At 48.2% G+C, this 19,820-nt stretch overlaps 1 protein-coding gene across 7 annotated transcripts in view; it reads left to right on the top strand.

The window, feature by feature from the left end:
* Positions 1 to 19,820, top strand: part of LOC141160600 (translation factor GUF1, mitochondrial-like) — a 63,493-nt gene that overhangs the window by 15,778 nt on the left and 27,895 nt on the right. For 6 of the 7 annotated variants that reach the window (XR_012250378.1, XR_012250414.1, XM_073645555.1 and 3 more), the window contains exon 2: positions 4,340 to 4,507. The gene's annotated coding sequence lies outside the window, so the exon portion shown is untranslated. Of the gene's footprint in view, positions 1 to 4,339; positions 4,508 to 14,729; positions 14,878 to 19,820 lie in introns of all 7 variants that reach the window. The other variant, XM_073645553.1, reaches the window with a different exon arrangement.

Raw genomic sequence — 19,820 nt, 5'->3', positions numbered from 1 at the left:
TTCATCTATAGAGAGAAGCTGTGCCGATGGTATGTCAACCCTAGGACCCATGAGATGGTATGGCAGATCGTAGTGCCCAGGACAGATATCCAGATGGTGTTGGAGGCCTACCACGATCAAGCGGGGCACTTTGGCTGGAAGAAGCTGGAAACCCTCCTGAAGAGTCGGTTTTATTGGGTTGGAATGCGGAGCTCCATAGAGAGGTGGTGCCGGGATTGTGGACCCTGTAGCCTCAGAAGAAAAGACTACAGCAGCCAGAAAGCACCCCTGCAGTCCATCAAGACAACCCAGCCCCTGGAGATCGTCGCTTTGGATCACGTCAAACTGTCACCCAGCAGGTCAGGCTACTCCTATGCCCTGACCATGGTGGATCACTACTCCTGGTTCCTGGTGATAGCCCCCGTCAAGGATCTGATGGCAGAAACTGCAGCAAGGACGTTTCAAGCATACTTCTGCAGGCCTCATGGATACCCAGATAAGGTGCTGACGGATCAAGGCCCTGCCTTTGAAGCCAAGCTGTTCAAAGAGTTTTGCCATCTGTCCGGGTGTAAGAAGATTCAGACTACGCCGTACCACCCTCAAACTAATGGTCTATGTGAAAAGATGAACAATATCGTCATAGACCTGCTGAAGACCTTGCCTCTAGAGGAAAGAAACCAGTGGTCAGACAAACTACCTGACCTGGTAGATCTGTACAATCACATACCTGTGAGTTCCACCAATTGTACTCCAGCGTACCTCATGAGAGCAAGACTCGGAAAGTTGCCCATGGGCCTGGAGTTTGGAGTGGTAGAGCCGGAAGCAGACATGTCCACTGAAGACTGGGATACGACCCGACAGGACAAGAGAGTACAGGTCTGTGTCGAAGACGGTCTAAATAGGATGAGAGATAAGCAGGAAGCACAGTACAACAAGAGTGCACCCGCAGAACCCTTAACACCTGGAGAAGTGCTGAAGCGGAAGAGAAGAAACCACAAGCTTGACGACCAGTGGGAAAAAGAGCCTTACACTGTGGATTCCAGGTTCGACAATAGAAAAACCTGTCTAATCAGTAAAGATGGAGGTAAGACAGTTGCAGCAGTCTGAGACCATTTGAAGTTGTGCACAGGTCTATTGAAGCCACAAGAAGAAATACCTCCTATGGTGACTGAAGAACCCAAAGAAGATGTACTCCATACTGTCTTAGGAGATTTCCCGGCAGATTGGCCTCAACTGGATGGAGCCGTAATAATACCTGTGATGCACTTCTACCAACAGCTAGAAGACCCTCCACTGCAAGTAAAACCTGTAAGTGCCCCAAAAGAGCCTGCTCAGGAAGAAGGATCGCCGGTAGAAGCAGAGCCAGTAGGCCCAGTAACCAGTGTACTTGCCAGTCCCATAGAGAGGTTAAGACAGTTTTACAATTTGCCCACATGTAGATCTGACAGGGTAGCAGACTTTGACGTCTGTGTTTGCACTAACACCCCAGTACTACGTAGGTCAACACGTAGTACAAAAGGCCAGGTCCCTGCCAGGTACAAGGAATAAGTAGAAATGCCTGCAGTGTAAATAGTTACCCAGTTGGGTATTGCCTACTACTGTTTATTGTATAAACTGAAAATTAATGTGTTTATTTAGTTACCCGTCAGGGTATAAAGACTCGTAGGCTGAGGACTGTGAGCAGCCAAAAACTGTCCTGTATATAGTTGCACTCCCTGAAGTGCCCCTTATTGGACCACGGAACAAAAAGCCGTTTGGCGTGGCGGAAGACGTGGTCCAGCACCTGGATTACCTATGCCCTGTAGCCACGCCCAGGGCCTACGTTGAGGGTTTTCAGGCGGGTCCCTCATGTTCCTTCATCGGTGAAATGGACACCAGGTTACGGGACTTACAGTAACTCTATTGTTATTATAATTATTGTTGTTATTCATTATTGTTGTAGCCTGTTTTGCAAAAATGCTTCAGTCCAGGAGTACTGAATTGTATTAGGGGGGGAATGTGGTGCCCTGCTGCGCACAGGTGCCACAGAACCCAGTAGGGTGCATGGATGGACTTCTCCACAAGAGGCCCTCATTACATTCACACACCTCCACCCTACCACCTCAGACCAGCAGAGGGAGCCCTGATAGGGATATATATATAGGGAGGGTGGAGCCAGGCAGCTCAGTTAGTCAGAAGTTCGTTCAGTGAGAAGTAAGTTGAAGAGCGTGCTGACGCTGAGAGCGGCGAAGACGCAGCTCGTCTGCTGCTACCATAGTGAGGGCCCTGAGTGCGGCCGACGGCAAGGAGAAAAGGTGAGAGGAGTTAAGGGGGGCAGAGGAGCATACCAGGCTCACCCCAAAGTATACACTGGACACCGGGTCCGCGCCTACAGAGACCTTCACACCCAGTAGGGACCACCGGATACTTGGAGGACTACAAGTCCCAGGCCGACCACCGCTGACTATTGTACCAGGGCTAGGAGTCACGGAGGCCCCAGTGTCCAGGGAGAGTGATCTCCATGAGAAAGCCCTACCACCAGGTCAGCAGGTGCAAAAGAGAAAGAGAGACAGTAATAAAGCCAGGCCTAGCTCCAGGCAGGTCAGAAGCTTAGCAAGTGAAAGCAACGGATCAGGAATCCCTATACCCGCTCACTGGGGAGAGTCCAGAAGTCCACCCTGCGTACAGAGTACCCTGGACCATACCTGCATCAAGACCAGTAAAGGTACCGAAGCGAACCCCCGTGTGAGTGTCCGTCATTTCTTCCTGAACCGCCCTGGCCGTCTCTCCCCTGTACCACCATCCATTACCCCACGCCCTGAGGCCTGCTCCACCTGTGGGGAGCTGTTCCATCATAAGCTGCCCTAACATCTGCCTCAGAGGATTGCTCCGCAGCGGCGGCTCCCTTTAGCCGCATTCCACAGGTGGCGTCACGAACACTTTACAAATCCCCTATACATAATTCCCCTTTTTGGTGACCGCCCTGGGCCACGGACCGGGCTAGCCACCGTGATATCCCCCACCGACATCCGTAGGCCCGGCTGCCGAGTACCCCGCGGCCCTGGGGGCGCGTCATGTGCAGTTACCTTCAGTTATCTTCTGGTTCAATTTTGGTCTTAATCAGTGCAGCACACTGTAAGGTTGCTCCCAGACAGTTCGTGGACGGGAGGTATGTGTCCCTGAAGTACCAAGCTTCGGTGACGTAGGACACGGAGAAGCAGGCTCCAGCACACATAGTGCTGAGAGGGAGTTAAAGTGTCGGGTTTTACAAGCAGCTGAAAGAGCTGGGGGGGGAACAGCTGCTCACTTACCTCCAGTCCAGGTCTTGGAAGGCCTGATTTAAGACAGCTGCGCCTGTCTCAGTGGTGCTGTGTATTATGCAAGGTGAGCAAACCTTGCAAGTGCTGCTCAGTCTGCTGGAGGCAGAGAAAAGCACTACATTTAAACGGCTGATGCCGTGCTGTATGGACTGGTTATTTTGAGTTTTGTTCTGTTATACCTTTTGTGTAGCTAATGTATGGTGGCAGAAGGTGCCAAGCCCCCCGGCTTTGGGCAGAGGGGGGTATGTAAGGTTGCTGCCGGACAGGTCGTGGACAGGAGTTGTGTGTCCCCGAAGTACCAAGCTTTGGTGATGTGGGACCCGAAGAAGCCGTCTCCAGCACACACAGTGTAGGGAGTTAAGGGGCCCAGATTAAAGGGCGGAGTTTTATGAGCAGCTGAAAAAGCTGTTATGTTTTGTTTTCCTGGTTGGTTTATGGACATTTAATAAACCACCAGTTTGTTTTGAAACCTGCATTCCTGTGTGAACCTGCGCCTACCCGAGAGCTGATCCGTCACAACACGTATATGATGCACTGCAGACTAAATTCTTAATGATCCGATAAATGGTGGATCTAGGGGCAATCTTACAAGCAGCAATGTCCTTGCCTGCAAAGCAATGATGACTGCACACGTTTCCTTGAAGGTAATCAGAAGACAATGATTTGAAGCACCAGCCTGCTCTTGTAATTCAGTAAGCATGACTGAGTGCTATCAGCTGCCTTGTCCTCGTTTACACTTTCTCCTGAGTTAATGAGAAGATCACTGAAATGATGTAAGGAGATCATTTTGTGGTAGGCCAGAAATTCAGTGGAAATGGGGGTTTTGTGGTTAAGTAATTTCCTTGTGAAGACATTAATATGCATTTTTTTTTCATTCATCTGATCATTCTTCATAACAATCTACAGTTAATGCAAATTGACACAATAAAAACTGAAGCAGCCAACTTTCTGAAAGCCAGAATGTGTTTCAGTCTCCAAACTTGACGACTGTGTATTATTGTGTTACCTCTTTTGTATATTATTGTGTCACCTCTTATCTTGTGTATCGCTTCTCTTTTCAGATTGTTAGCCAAATGCTGCCAGGACAGAGCTTGTGGTCACAATCATGCGGCTGGTGATTCTTGATGACTATGCCCTGGCCAGCGAATGGGCAGCAAAATACATAAGTAATCGCATCGCCCAGTTCAATCCTGGACCTGACAATTACTTCACACTTGGGCTACCCACAGGTAATGTGCCTTTTATCTATCTTTATCCAGTTTCTCACGAGTTGGTTCAAGCGTTTTAGTTGTGGATTGAACTATTTTTGCACATGTGAATTATGAGAAGTCGTCACGAGTACGTCAGATGTGTACGGCAAAGCTTCATAGAGGAGGGAGACTCCAAGTTCACTGCTGAACATCTGCTCTCTCCATGTTTCCTTGCGATCTACCAGTGTCTCCGTAAGATTTGGCCGCTCTCTACTGTTATATGCAAGAATGTGCCAATTTTCCAAAGGCCTCTTGCCACTGATCGGCAAACAAATTTGGAGAAAATAATTAGACAAAGCCCGAAGGACGCTGTAATTCAGGGCTATGTTCTGGGGGATCGATGAAGACATAAGAAGCATGATCTGTGCTGAACAGTATGGATGGTAATCCAAAACCTCCATAACCAAGCTTGGCGTGGAAGGCACTCGGGAAATAGGAGTGAGTTGGGGGTCTCCCAGTGGTAATACAGTTGGAATCACTGCCTTATTAATACAACGGGGAACTGTTTTTATTTCAATTAACAATTTAAAGCGGTTGTCCGAAACCAACACTGAGTTGATCCTAAATCTCTATTTAATGTAATAATCTAATTGCTTTTCTAATATACTTTAATTAAAAATTAATCTAAATTTATCTAACTGGGGTGTGTTTGTATGTGTGTATATATTTGTTTTTTTGCCAACTTCCTGTTTGATAATATTTAGTGTGAAAATCCCCAGTGCCTCCTGGGATATTAAGACGGAGGTGATCAGGGAGCAGAGGCTGCGGTCACTGCTGCTGCCTCTTTCCCCACCCTGAATGAAGCGTCATCAGTGATGCCTGTTTCAGGGGCTGGGCTAGTCCCTGCTACTCTGCGCATGTGTCGGTTGTCAATTCTAACTCTCAGTTGCTCAGCAGGATCTTGTCACTGTGCAATATTCTTTTTAATGCGCAGCGTCAGGGATTCCTCAGAGACGACACCGGGGAGATCACGCAATATCTCACCCTGCCGTCACTGTGTCACGGATTTCGTCCGGAATCGCGAGCACACGATTCAGATTACTCGACAGTTCAGCAGGTTTTGGGGATTACGAATCTCAAGAATGCTACCTCCCGGAAGCTAAAATACTATAAATGAGGGGCCAGGTGAAGAAAGCCATAGTAAATTCAGTCATATCCCTTAGAGGTGCAATGTACCCTGACATCGTGCTTCCCAGGGGTTCTGTGAGCACAATACCATTCCAGGGTTTTACAGTGGGATCTGCTACATAATGAAGTTTCTCTTAAGGGGCACTTGGAAGGGAAGATGTCCTTATCACCCCGGTCAGTAAAATCTTTATAGAGGTTAGGCTCATCCTGCCACCAATCTCGAGGGCTTCCCTGGGTACTTAGGGTCACTAGCACAATTACCACAGATGCAAGTCCCAGAGGGTGGGGAGCCCATCTGGGACATATGGTAGCCCAGGGGACCTGGTCAGATATCGAAAAGGGTCTCTCCTCCAATGCAAAAGAACTTCTGGCGGTAGACAAGGCGGTGAATAATTTCTTACCTTTCCTTCAGGGCCAGAATGTAAAGATCCTCTCGGATAATCTAGTTGCGGTAGCATATGTGAACCACCAGGGGGATACATGGTCAAGATCGCTGATGAGAGTGACAGATCATCTCTTCCAGATTACAGAAAGTCACCTCCTTTCCCTGATGGCCCTCCATATAAGGGAAAAAGAAAACATGAGAGCAGATTTCCTAAGCTGCTATCCTCTGATGCAAGGGGAATGGGAACTAAATCAAGGAATTTTTAACCAAATAGTCGAACATGGGGGGGTCAGGTAGATCTGTTTGCCACAAAACTAAATCGGAAGACAAAGATCTTGTGTTCCCTAAATCCCCTAGCTGTGGACGCTCTCCTGATAAGTTGGTATTTCAGCCTGGCGTATCTGTAATCCAAACTGAGGTGGGAGAGAGGTGGCTCTCTTTTAAGCCTGTAGGTTTCCTCTCCTTGGTGGGCGGATCCCCTCTCTCGTGGTGCTGTCATGGTCTCTGAAAAATCCCATTACCGGTAAGTAACTTACAACTATTCATTTGATGGAGCAATCAAAAAGTTGTACCCCAAAATGGTAAGTATTAAAAACGGTCTTAGAAAATTGAAACACAGCCAAACAATTTGTTTGCATACTTTAGAATTTTTTAAAAGCAGTAAAATGTTTTTGTTTTCTTCTGCACCATTTCACTTTATTTGGAATTCATTACCCTTTTTTTCTACATCTTGCACAGTAAAGTGAATGGTGTCATTCAAAAATGCTGTAATTTTGTCCCACAAAATACACCTCAACCCTGCTGTATTGAATAGTGTCTGTGTTATTCACTATGTAATATGTTGTTTTTTATGGTATACTAATGTATAGTGACTAGTAGTGTTGAGCGAGCATGCTCGACACTGCTCTTTACTCGCCCGGGATGTTCGGCGAGCACCGAGCATTTCCGGGTTACTCGGGCGGGAGCTCGGGTCTCCGCTCTGCACCTTTGGCTCTCTTCACAGAGCCAATGAACATGCAGGGATTGCCAGCCAGTCACTGTAATGCCGCAGCCATGTTGTTTGTGGGCATTACAGTGATTGGCTGGCCGCACAGCGTCACCTCGAGTATTTAAAACCGGGCGCCGCCATCTTGGACACAGTCGCTCCGGATCAGACGGTGTAGGGAGAGTGCTGCTGAGCTAGGGAGAGATATATAGTGCGAAATAGGTAGTAAAGCCTGCCAAATCATGTGTAGGCCAGAAAAATATAACTGTGGTTTTGTAGTTCCACTGTTCAAATCTCTGTATTATCCTGCTTTTGGCCTGTTTTACGTAAAAAAAACAGTAATAGTGTCTCCCTGTCTGTTCAGTCACAAATATATCTGTTTAAAAGATTCTGGTGTAGGCCAAAGAAATAGAACTGTGGTTTTCCTCTTCCACGGTTCTAATCTGCTTTTTATTACCCTTTTTCCATTGATTGTGCGAGTGTAAGCTATTTTACTTCATTTACAATGGGCAAGGTGCGTGGCAAGGGACGTGGAACTGGATGTTCTGGTGAAGGTGCGTGTAGAGGACGGGGCCATGGCCAAAGTGAAAATGTGCCACAACCAACAGGCACATCTTCTCGCTCCACTTCTTGACCAAATTACTACGGAAGCACACTACAGCACCTGTATTGCGAACTGATCAGTGTGAACAGGTTATTAATTGAATAGCAGATAATACTTCCAGTTACCTGGGCACCACCACCTCCGGTCTGTCTTCCACACGGTCAAGTTTTAGTAGCCGTGAGTCTCGACCGCATACTCCTTCTCACACTGATGCTCCTTCCTCCCACCAAGCAGAGTGTCGTCAGACAGCAACTGATCCCACACTTGGACACTCTGAAGAGCTGTTCACTGGTCCATTTCCATATTTTTGCCCCTCGCCTGCTCCGTTTGAAGTGGTGGAAGAGGAGTTCCCATGTAGCGATGCCCAAATATTTGAACAGCCATGGCCAGAGGAAGTTGACGCTGGCAATTTGTCACAAGAGGTGGACGATGACGAGACTCAATTGCCACGAAGGGAGGAGAAGGATCGTGGTGCGCAAGTGGAAGAGGCGGAGGTGGTGGATATTCCAGTAACTGACCCAACGTGGCAGGGGGAGGGAGGCAGAGTACCCCAACAGGCAGGAAGAAGCAGTGTGGTGGCCGCACACAGAAGGCGGGCAACAGTTCCCCGTAACACCAACACGAGTGACGTTGCCAGTACAACCAGTAGGTCTTCCAGAGTCTGGAATTTTTTTTAAAGACTCTGCTGATAACCCCAAAAAGGCCATTTGTACCACCTGCCATGCCAGCATCAGCAGGGGTGACAAAACTACCAGCCTGACCACCACCAGCATGATCAGGCACATGGCAGCAAAGCACCCGCCTTTGTGGGGCGAACCCCAGGGTCCACGACCAGTGTCAGCGGGTGTCACCACTGCTTCTTCCGCTGTTGTGCGTGTAATAGAACCTCCTGTTGTGCGTGCAAGGCAATCCCCTGTCTATACTGCATGCAAAGATGCCCCCTCCTCTCAGTCATAACTTGTTATGGCAGTTTCTCAAGAAACAGCATCAGCGTCCACGTCCCACCGCAACGTTCAATTGTCCATATCCCAGAGCTTTGAACGAAAGCGCAAATTCGCAGCCAACGCCCCACAGGCCACAGTCCTAAATTCACACATTTCACGACTGCTTGCGTTGGAAATGCTGCCTTTTAGGCTGGTGGAGACGGAATCCTTCCGCAACCTTATGGCGGTGGCCGTCCCTCGCAACTCGGTCCCCAGCCGACACTATTTTGACCGGTGTGCCATCCCCGCACTACACAAGCACGTGTCCCTAAACATCTGCCGTGCGCTCAACAATGCAGTTACTGGGAGAGTCCACCTGACAACGGACACGTGGACAAATGCTTGTGGCCAGGGACGGTACATCTCCCTGACGGCACACTGGGTAAACATAGTGGAAGCCGGGACCCAGTCGGACCTTGGGACGGAACACATCCTCCCCATACCGAGGATTGCGGGCCCTATGTCAGTCAGAGTTGCCCCCACAGTGTACAGCTCCTGCGCATCATCATCATCCTCCTCCTCCTCCTCCTCATGTTCAGCCTCCATCTCAGATATCACCACATCAGTTACAAGCTGGAATCACTGCAGTACTGCCTCAGCCAAGCGGCAACAGGCTGTGCTGAAACTCATAAGCTTAGGTGATAAACCTCACACTGCTTGTGAGTTGTGGACAGCTGTGAAAGAGCAGTCAGATCTGTGGCTGAGACCGCTGAACCTACATCCAGGCATGGTCGTGTGTGACTATGGCCGTAACCTGGTGGCGGCTCTGAGGCGAGGCGAGATCACACACGTACCATGCCTGGCTCATGTGCTTAACCTCGTGGTTCAGCGGTTTCTTAAATCGTACCCCGAGTTGCCAGATCTGCTCGTCAAAGTACACCACCTGTCAGCTCATTTTTGGAAGTCGGCTACAGCTTCCGCCGCCCTTGCTGTGTTGCTGCAGCATTTGCAGCTTCCGGCACACCGACTGGTGTGTGTCCCCACACGTTGGAACTCTACCCTCCACATGTTGCAAAGGATTTGTGAACAGAAGAGAGCATTTGTGGAGTACCAGCTGCAACAAGGCCGTCGATATTCAGGTCAGACTACACACATAAGACCTCAGGAGTGGACCTGGATGTCTTACATATGTACCATCCTGACAAACTTTGAGGAGTCCACCAAGATGGTGAGTGTCGATGACGCCATCATTAGCGTCAGCATCCCACTTGTCTGTCTTTTGCAACGCTCTCTGCAGAGAATTAAAGAGGAAGCATTGCAGCCAGAGTATGATGAGATGGATCAAGAAGCCGTAGCGGGCGATTACACACAGCCCAGCCTCATCTCATCCCAACGTGCACTGGGGGACAATGAGGGAGAGGAGGAGGAGGAAGAACAGGAGCTGGTATCATGCGCTGTAGACGGTAGTACCTGTACAACTGTCATACAGTCGGTTCAGCGTGGGTGGCCTGAGGACAGGGGGGAGGAGGAGGAGGAGGAGGAGAGCATGGTCAGTCGTCATCTTGGTGAGGACACGGAAGTCTGGCACGCATGGCTGACTTTGTTATGCTGCCTTAACCGTGACCCTCGCGTTGCCAAAATGTTGGGTGACAGTCATTACTGGTTGGTGACACTTGTAGGCCCCCGCTACAAGGAGAACTTTCACTCTCTTATTCCTGAGGTGGAGAGGTCTACAAAAATGGGGCAGTACCAGAAGGCCCTTGCTGCAGAACTCTTAAAAAAAATTCCCATCTGAACACACTAGCGGCAAAGGTCACAGTTCATTGACCAACCAAGGCGTACAGGTGAGAGAGACGCAACTCCAATCCAGCAGAGGCAGGGGAACACTGTCAACGTTCCTGGACAGGTTTCTGAGACCCGCCCAGCTTACAGGCCCTGAGGCGCGGGGTACTCTCACAAGGAGTGGAAAGTTTCAAAAGATGGTGAGGGAGTACCTTGCCGACCGTACCAACATCCTCCGTGATTCCTCTGTGCCTTTTAATTATTGGGTATCCAAGCTGGACACTTGGAATGAACTCGCTCTGTATGCCTTGGAGGTCCTGGCCTGCCCTGCCGCTAGCGTGTTATCGGAGCGTGTTTTTAGTGCCGCTGGGGGAATTATAACTGATAAGCGCACTCGCCTGTCAACTGACAATCTGACCCTTATCAAAATGAACAAGGGCTGGATTGGGCCAGACTTCTCATCACCACCAAATGACAGCAGAGTAACATAAAGTCAAATCCACTGTGTTATTTCGGGAGGTGTATTCCCATGCACCGCTTCACACCCACACATGGGTATACGCTTCCTCAATTCAGCTTTTTTTTTGCTCTTCTCTTTATCCTCAGCATCCACCACCACTATACCACCAGGGTGACCGTGGTCTGTGTTGCCAGCATTTTTGGCAGATTTTGCTTGGAAGGCATAGGCTAAGACTATGGGAGACGCACTCCCCAATAATGGGAATAATATTTTTAATATGCTGTACTGCATGGCTCTTGTAAGGGGCATTAAAACCGTCTTGTTAAGCTACTGCAACCTCCACGTCTCTTCCAAGGGGCATTTAAACTGTCTTGTTAAGCTACTGCAACCTCCACGTCTTTTCCAAGGGGCATTAAAACCGTCTTGTTAAGCTACTGCGACCTCCATCACTTTTCCCGGGGGCATTGATATTGTCTTTTTATTCCACTGCGACCTCCACGTCTCTTCCAGGGGGCATTAAAACCGTCTTGTTAAGCTACTGCGACCTCCACCATTTTTCCCAGGGGCATTCATATTGTCTTTTTATTCCACTGCGAACTCCACCATTCTTCCAACGGGCATTGCATTTCCTCTTAATTTTAGTCAGCTTTTGCTTTTCAATGCATAGGCGAACACTAAGGGAGACCCACTCCCCAATAATGGGTAGAAGGTTTTTAGTATGCTGTAATCCACTTCTGTTTCAAGGGGCATTGCAGTTCCTCATAATTTTTGGAAAGCCTTCCATTCACTGCTTAGGCCAACAGTGCACAGGAGACCCAGTAGCTATAAATGGAAAAAACGCTTTAGTTAAGGCCCTCTGACCTCCATGTCCCTTCCAAGGGGTATTGGAGTGCCTCGAAATTTTTGGTAGGCATTGCACTCACTGCATGCCCTATAACTGTGTAGCCAAACCTCTCCTTTTGGTACAGAAACATATCCTACTAGACATGTGTGGTTGACTGGCCTGATATTGATGTGAATGCTCCCTGTTCCTCCTGCTCTTTCTGCTTTGCCACCACCTCATCCAACATTCATCACCTGAAGCTTTGTTTTAACGGGAGTCCTAGAACTGGGATAGTAGCAGGAAAACATCCAGCAATCCTCGGAGGAGGTAGGATATGCGCCAAAAATGCTGACCACCTCAGGCCTAGCCACTACTACATACATGCGCTTGCATTGCAAGAAAACAAAGCAGATGCTAACTTCTATCATCATCATCATGCTCCTCACCTTGGCACTCTCAACTCCCCTGATGGAGAAGCCAGGGCCCACTGGAGGAGTCTGGTTCTCTGGTGTGCTCGTCCAATGCTGCCCTAAAGCAGGCCGGGCTAAGAAAAGTGTGGGGGGATGTTCCAAGGAGAAATAGGGGCGGCTGGGGACCATTTATGGACACCAGGCCGACCCCAGGCGGCTGGGGACCGTGGATGGACACCCGGCCTTGGGGCGGCTGGGGACCGAGCATGGACACCCGGCCGCCGGGCGGCTGGGGACGGAGTATGAATACCTTGCTGCCGAAGCAGCCATAAGGTAGTGGCCAGCTTCGGCCTCCTCCAAACTAAAAGGCCCCATTTCAAGTGCAAGCAAGCTAGCAGTATGGTATTGCAGCCTGGGGGTGGGTGGGTGGTAGGTTGCACACTTACACTTGCATTCCATGAAAACAAAGCAGATGCTAACTTCATCATGCTCCTCACCTTGACACTCTCAACTCCCCTGATGGAGAAGCCAGGGCCCACCGGAGGAGTCTGGTTCTCTGGTGGGCTCGTCCAATGCTGGCCTAAAGCAGGCCGGGCTAAGAAAAGTGTGTGTGGGGGGGGGGGGATGTTTCAAGGAGAAATAGGGGTGGCTGGGGACCGAGTATGGACACCCGGCCACCGGGCGGCTAGGGACTGAGTATGGATACCTCGCTGCTGAAGCAGCCATGAGGTAGTGGCCAGCTTCGACCTCCTCCAAACTAAAAGGCCCCATTTCAAGTGCAAGCAAGCTAGCAGTATGGTATTGCAGCCTGGGGGTGGGTGGGTGGCAGGCTGCATACTTGCGCTTGCATTGCAATTAATGGGGGAGGTACAATTGAACACTGCCCTGGGACAAGGACTTGCACGGGGATAGTTGCAAGTCTGCATCTTCTGATGCGGAAAGGATCACTTCTGATGGGCACACTTTTAGGCAGTGACCTGGGTGTCAGAGATGCTTCCAGGGGTATTCCCCATGCTGTTCCCATGTCTTTTCAGCACTGTATGCATAAGTCACACAGCACATGGCCAGATAAGATTGTAAAATGTTAAAATGACATTTCCCGGTGAATGCATTTGTCACGGTTGAAAGCAATCCAAAAGTACAAAAACGCATAAAAAATGCTACTTGTGAACATAGCCCAAGGTGTGGAGGAGTATTTTTGTTTTTGGTTATTTATTTTACCTTATACATAAGTTTTTACCCTGGAAAGGAAGTTCCTTAACATATTTCACAGGAAAACCGTTTCAGTTTCGTTTTTGAACATTTTATTGTGAGCCCGTAAAAGTGGCTTAATACTTCTGACCCCGTTGTTGACAGCAGTGACCTGGGGGTCAGAAATTCTTCCAGGGGCGATGCCCATGCTGTCCCCATGTCTTTTGAGCACTGTCACTATCGTTTTGGCACTTTTTAGGCTTTCTACAGACTGCCGGGGGTGCCGCCGCAAAAATGCTTGGGTCTCCCATAGACTAACATTGGGCTCGTTGCTCGGGTCGAGCATCCGAGTATCACGGTGAACTCAGCCTGAGCTTCGAGCACCCGAGCATTTTAGTGCTCTCTCAACACTAGTGACTAGTGATGATCGATCGTGTTCTATGAACCCCTTCGGCGAGCACGCTGTCTAACAGCCATGACACTTGCAGGCACGGCGACCTTAAAAGAAATGCCGAGCATGCCAAAATACTCAGCGAGCACCCGAGCTTGCTCGCCGAAGGGTTTGATAGAACACGCTCGATCATCACTAATAGTGACCAGATGCCTCTAAGTAATCTTTTTTGGCCTCTGTTTTACTGGTGCTTGAAGTGCAAATTTTTGTAGCTCTAATGATTAAGTAATATGCAACTATGCGAACTGCAATTGCCATTTAACAATTTAAGGGAATCCATCAGATATACCCCTCTCTCCAATTCCCATTCATGACCATAAAGGATTTGGAAAGCTAAATCCATAGACACCTCTATATCTTTTATCTGTTGCTGCATTTGAGTGCTCTGGGTATAACGGAGCACTAACCGAGCCTCAGCCTTCCAAGGTTGCGTCCCTGCCCAGCACCAGCCTCTTTATCTTGATTTATAGCTCACTGTCAGTTTTTTGGGACGTCAGGCACCAGGCAAGGAAAATCAGTGAGCTAGACACTAGCACTGGGATCTTTCCCTCCGTACACGCAAAACATAAACAAAAAGAAAGCAATTTGGCACGTTACTTAATTATTTATGTAGATTTATAGAATGAAATGTTGGATCTCGTACCAGCTCGATCCTTGTTTTTCACAGAACTCATATCTATTATAGTCTAGGGCTGTTCACATATTTCTGCGGACCGCGTATTTTTCACTGAAACACGTTGACCTGTCGGATTTTGATCCAAATCAAAGTTTAGAACTTCTTGGATGCAAAACAAAGCTGATGAAAATCGGTCTTTTTTTTTTTTTTTTTTTTTTTTTTACCTACAAGAGAAATCACTGTGGTCTGAATGAGGACTTACTCTATTATTTATTTTTTAAGCAGCGTTCATTCCAGGCTGCTGTACACATGAAGAGGGTTTACACACCTAAAATACATATATAAACCACAGAAACAAGCTAACCTTGACAGACTAGTATGGAGGGGGACACTGCCACCACGAGCTAACAGTGTGGATTCTGGTGTCTCGCTCCTTCCCTCAGGGTGTATTCTAAAAGCCGCCTCCAATAAGCAAGTTCTGGACAAGCTGCAGGTGGAGAGGGAGCCAGGATTACGGTGAAGGCCTAGACTGCGTCTCTGTTTTACACTTACGAGGGAAAGAAGTATCTCCTGAACCTGATCGACACTCCGGTGAGTGTTACGTTTCTTCTTGATTTGTTTCTCTGTGGTCTTGTTGCGGATGTTCAACGGGTCACGGCGGTCGCGTAACCTGTCACATGACTAAATGACGTCATGGAACGTCCTTTCACACCACCGCGAGCCGTACAAGAGACCGGACGCAGAGGAGAAAAGACTGGGGGCCATCAGAAGGTAAGTATAATGTTTTTTTCTCCAATCCCCTCCACGACAGCACACCTGGAGGTAGCCTCCCCATCCTAATTAGAGACAGGAAAACAAGAGGTTAAATAGCCCCTCCCCGCTACAATCCCCAGTGTTTTCCTGTCCCTATGGGATGAAGAGGTTACCTGGGGTGCCTGCGGCCGGCAAGCAGGGCCCTATTAAATTTACCTGCCGGGCTGCAGGGAGCGATCGCCTCCGGCCTTCCTTCCTTTGCAGCTCCCGTGTCTCCTTGAGAGCGGGACCCCCCCCTACTCGCCTGCGGGTAAAGCAGAGTAGGGCTGGGGGCCTCCTGTAGCTCCCCCGCCGGAGTCTCCTCTGTCCTCCATGGCGACGTTCCGGCGCGCATGCAGGATGTACCGGAAGTCAGGCTTTTGGCCTGCGGGACGTCACTTCCGGTGCGTTCCACCGTGGAACGCATGGGGCTGCGGCGGGAAATTCAAATGGAGAATCCACGGTTTGCCCTGAAAATGAGGATCCTTCACCGGATAGGTGAAAGTTTGGCGCTGGATCTCGGTCTCCCCTATAAAAGACCCAGATGAGAAGACTCCATTAAGGTAGGACAGAATATTCTGCTACTATGGAGGGTGCTGTTCCAAAGCCTGCGTCTGCAGAGCCCAGCGCTAACCCGGCCCCAGTAAGTACTAGGTCCTAGGTTATTCCCCACTCTCTTTTGAGCAGGATCCTAAATATATTTTAAATCTCCCCTTTTTTTATTTTTAATTTAGGGAGTCAAGGATCCTGCACCGAGAGTGGGAGAAAGCACTACAGTTCGCAAATGTGCCATCTGTAGAAAAAAGCTCGCTTCAGGGCATAAGAAACCCCTATGCCGGAAATGCAATGACAACATTGTGAAGGAAGAACAGCCTTCCCTTATGGAAGAAGTCAGGGGAATGGTTCGGCAGGAAATACAATCTTCCCTAGCCTCCTTCTCACAGTCTTTTTCACAAGAGCTGAAGGTCCATCTTCCCCCAAAAGGAGAAAATATATGGTTAGGGAGACCTCTGATTCAGAATTGGGGTCTATGAAGGAACAGGAAGAAGGGGTCCTAAGTGGAGATCATGAGGAAGATAGGAAATATTACTTTTCGTCTGAGAATATGGAGGAATTGTTGTCGCAGGTGAGAGACACGATGCAGGTGGAAGAGGAAAAGGAAACCTGTACAGTTCAGGATGAAATGTTTGGGGGTCTGAAATCCAAGAAGAAGTTAGTGTTCCCTGTGCATGACAACATTCGGAATCTTATTTTGGATGAATGGGAGTCGCCTGAGAAAAGGCTTAGTATGGCAGGAGAAATGAAGGATAGATTCCCTCTAGATGAAAAGGCAGCTAAGCTATGGATGGAAGTCCCGAAAGTTGATGTACAGGTGTCAAGGGTTGCTAAGAAAACAACCCTTCCCTTTGAAGACTCGTCACAGCTCAAAGATCCTTTGGATAGGAAGATGGACAGTCTGCTAAGGAAGGCATGGAAATCATCGGCGGCTTCACTGAAGACTAATATCGCTTCAACATGTTCCTCTGGCTCCAACAACTAGAGGAACAGCTCTGGAAAGGTACTCCTCAAGAGGACCTCCTAGCATCTCTTCCTTTGCTGCAGAAGGCCACTGGATTCCTAGCGGATGCCTTGGCAGAGTTGGTCAAGATTGCGGCAAGATCGGCAGCATTATCGAATTCTATGAGAAGAGCTCTGTGGTTGAAGATGTGGAGTGGGGACAACGCATCAAAATCTAAGCTTTGTTCCATTCCATTTAAAGGAGAGTATATGTTTGGGGCAGTCCTAGACGAGTTGTTGGAGAAAGCATCCGACAAGAAGAAGTCTCTGCCAGAACCAAAGAATCCAAGAAGTTTTCAGAAAGAGACCATTTCTTCCCCCTCAACAACAACAGCAGCAAGTATTTCAGTACAGAGGCAAGGGTAAAACTGGTCGCTGGAGTTACCCAAAAGGGGGAAGAGGAAGGAATATCTTTCAAGGTTCTAGGCAGGACAGACAATGACGCCAAGAAGGTAGGAGGCAGAATTGCAAGCTTCCTTCCTCAATGGCAGCTAATATCTTCAGACAGGAAGATACTGGACATGGTGACTGTAGGAGCAGAAATAGACTTTACCGTCTACCCTCCAAGAGGGATAAAAGTAACATCTTTACCATCAACAAGATTACACAGGCTCCTAATGTTAGGTCTTCAGAAGCTTCAAAACTCTGGAGTCATTTCACCAGTGCCTTGCATGGAACAAGGAGAAGGACACTATTCTCGGGTGTTTCTGCTAAGGAAGGTCTCAGGTTCTTACAGGATAATCCTCAATCTGAAACATTTTAACCAATATGTGAAATACAGAAGGTTCAAGATGGAGTCAATAAAGTCCACGATTCCGTTGATTGGAAAAGGATTTGTCGTGGCAACAGTAGACTTGCAAGAGGATTACTACCACATGCCAATTCATCCGGATTACAGAAAATTTCTCAGATTTGCTGTAACTCACAACCGAGAGGTTCTTCATTTTCAATTCAATGTACTCCCCTTCGGCATTTCGTCAGCACCCCGCCTGTTTACAAAGATCATGGCAGAGGTAGTAGCTTATCTAAGGAAACGGAATATCTGCATCGTCCCATATTTAGACAATTTTTTTGGTGATGGTTCCCTCGGTATCAAGTTTGGAAAGAGACCTTCAGATGACCCTCCAGATCCTGGAATCCTTGGGATGGTTGATAAACTACCAAAAGTCAGATCTGATTCCCTCCTCCAGGAAGACCTTCTTGGGAATTCTCCTGGATTCTCAGCAACAAGCCTCTTTTCTGCCAAAAGAGAAGCAGATTCAGTTGAGGTCGAAAGTTTATGCACTAAAGAACCGGAGCGGAGTGTCATTAAGATTCGCCATGTCCGTCCTCGGGTCCATGACCTCATCTATTCAGGCGGTACCTTGGGCTCAAGCGCATTCAAGGGTCCTTCAAAACTACATCCTTTCCTGTTGGGACAGATCTCCAAGTTCCCTCTCCAACAGAATTCATCTGCCAGAGAAGGTGAAAGCATCTTTAAATTGGTGGCTCTGTTCAGGAAATCTGGAGAAAGGTTCAGAATGGATTCAACTTCCCTTGTTACCCGTCAAAACAGATGCAAGCAAAAGGGGATGGGGAGCAGTAGTCTCCCACGTGTCCTTCCAAGGGGTCTGGTCGCAAGAAATAGCAGAGCAGTCCTCGAACTTAAGAGAACTGAAAGCGGTGGAAGAATCCCTATGGGCAGCCAATTCTCTGCTTCAGGGGTCGCATGTCCGAGTCTACTCGGACAATATGACAACTGTAGCCCACTTGAGACATCAGGGAAGTACAAGAAACAGGAGGTTACAGATGATCTCAGAAAGGATCTTCCACTGGGTGAAGCATCATCTACTATCCTTATCGGCTCTGCACCTGAGGGGCGCCGACAACTATCATGCAGATCTTATGAGCAGAAAAGACATTCATCCAGGGGAGTGGAGTCTGAACTCGAAGATATTTCAGATGATTGTTCAAAAGTGGGAATACCCAGATGTGGACCTGTTTGCGAACCAGGAAAACACAAAAGTAAGAGTCTTTTTCTCTTTGGACCCTGAGGATTCCGCAACAGGGATAGGTGCATTCGCTCACCCTTGGAAAGTCGGGCTCACTTATGCTTTTCCCCCGATTCTGTTAATACCAAGGACTTTACAAAAAATCAGGTCGGAAGGGGTCAAGACTATCCTAATGGCTCCAATGTGGCCAAAAAGAGCATGGTTCGGAACATTAAGCAATCTAAGAATGGAGGATCCATTGATGCTTCTTCGAATTCACAATCTGCTGCATCAGGGCCTGATTTTCCATCCGGCCCCTCAGAATTTGGCTCTAGCAGCTTGGCTTCTGAGACCGCCCTCTTAAAAGCCAGAGGCTTCTCAGTACAGGCTTGTGCAGAAAAGCAGAAAACCGGTCACTAATTCCATCTATGGAAAAATCTGGAAAGCTTTCAAGCTGTGGTATGAGCCTCGTCCATTAGATCCCTTTCGGCCTGACGTGGCCAGAATCTTGGATTTCCTACAGAACGGTCTGTCTAAAGGATTAAGACCAAGCACACTGAAGGTCCAAGTCTCGGCTTTAAGTTCCTATTTTGATGCTGATTTGGCCCAAAACAGATGGATTAAGAGGTTCATGATAGCTGCTTCTCGGATTAATCCAACAAGAGCTAAAATAGTTCCACCTTGGGATCTCAACGTAGTTCTTAGAGGCCTAACTATGCATCCTTTTGAGCCAATAGCAGAGGCACACATAGACAAATTGTCTTGGAAAGCGGCATTGCTTATAGCTCTGACTACAGCCGGAAGAGTGAGTGAAATCCAAGCACTGTCTATCAGAGAGCCTTATTGTCATATTTTGGAGGACAGGATCATCCTCCAAAGTGTCGTCTAATTTTCATATGTCTCAGCCCATAATTCTTACGTCATTCTGTCAAAATCCATCAAATAGCAAGGAAGAAGAATTCCACGCGTTGGATGTGAGAAGGACTATAATCCGCTATTTGAGGGAGACTGAAACCTGGAGGAAGGATCAGAACCTATTTGTCCAATATGGAGGCCCCAATAAAGGAAAGAAAATTGCAAAAAATACGCTAGCAAATTGGATTAAGAACAATTTGTGAAACATACATAGTTCAAGATTTGCCTCCTCCGGAATCCTTGAAAGCTCATTCTACTATAGCTATGTCGGTCTCCTGGGCGGAAAAAGCTAGTGCATCT

The sequence above is a fragment of the Phyllobates terribilis genome, unplaced genomic scaffold (genome assembly GCF_046119375.1).
Source record: "Phyllobates terribilis strain yellow unplaced genomic scaffold, ASM4611937v1 Scaffold_1__5_contigs__length_1240528914, whole genome shotgun sequence".
Lineage (NCBI taxonomy): Eukaryota > Metazoa > Chordata > Amphibia > Anura > Dendrobatidae > Phyllobates > Phyllobates terribilis.
This window is presented reverse-complemented; position numbering and strand designations above follow the sequence as displayed.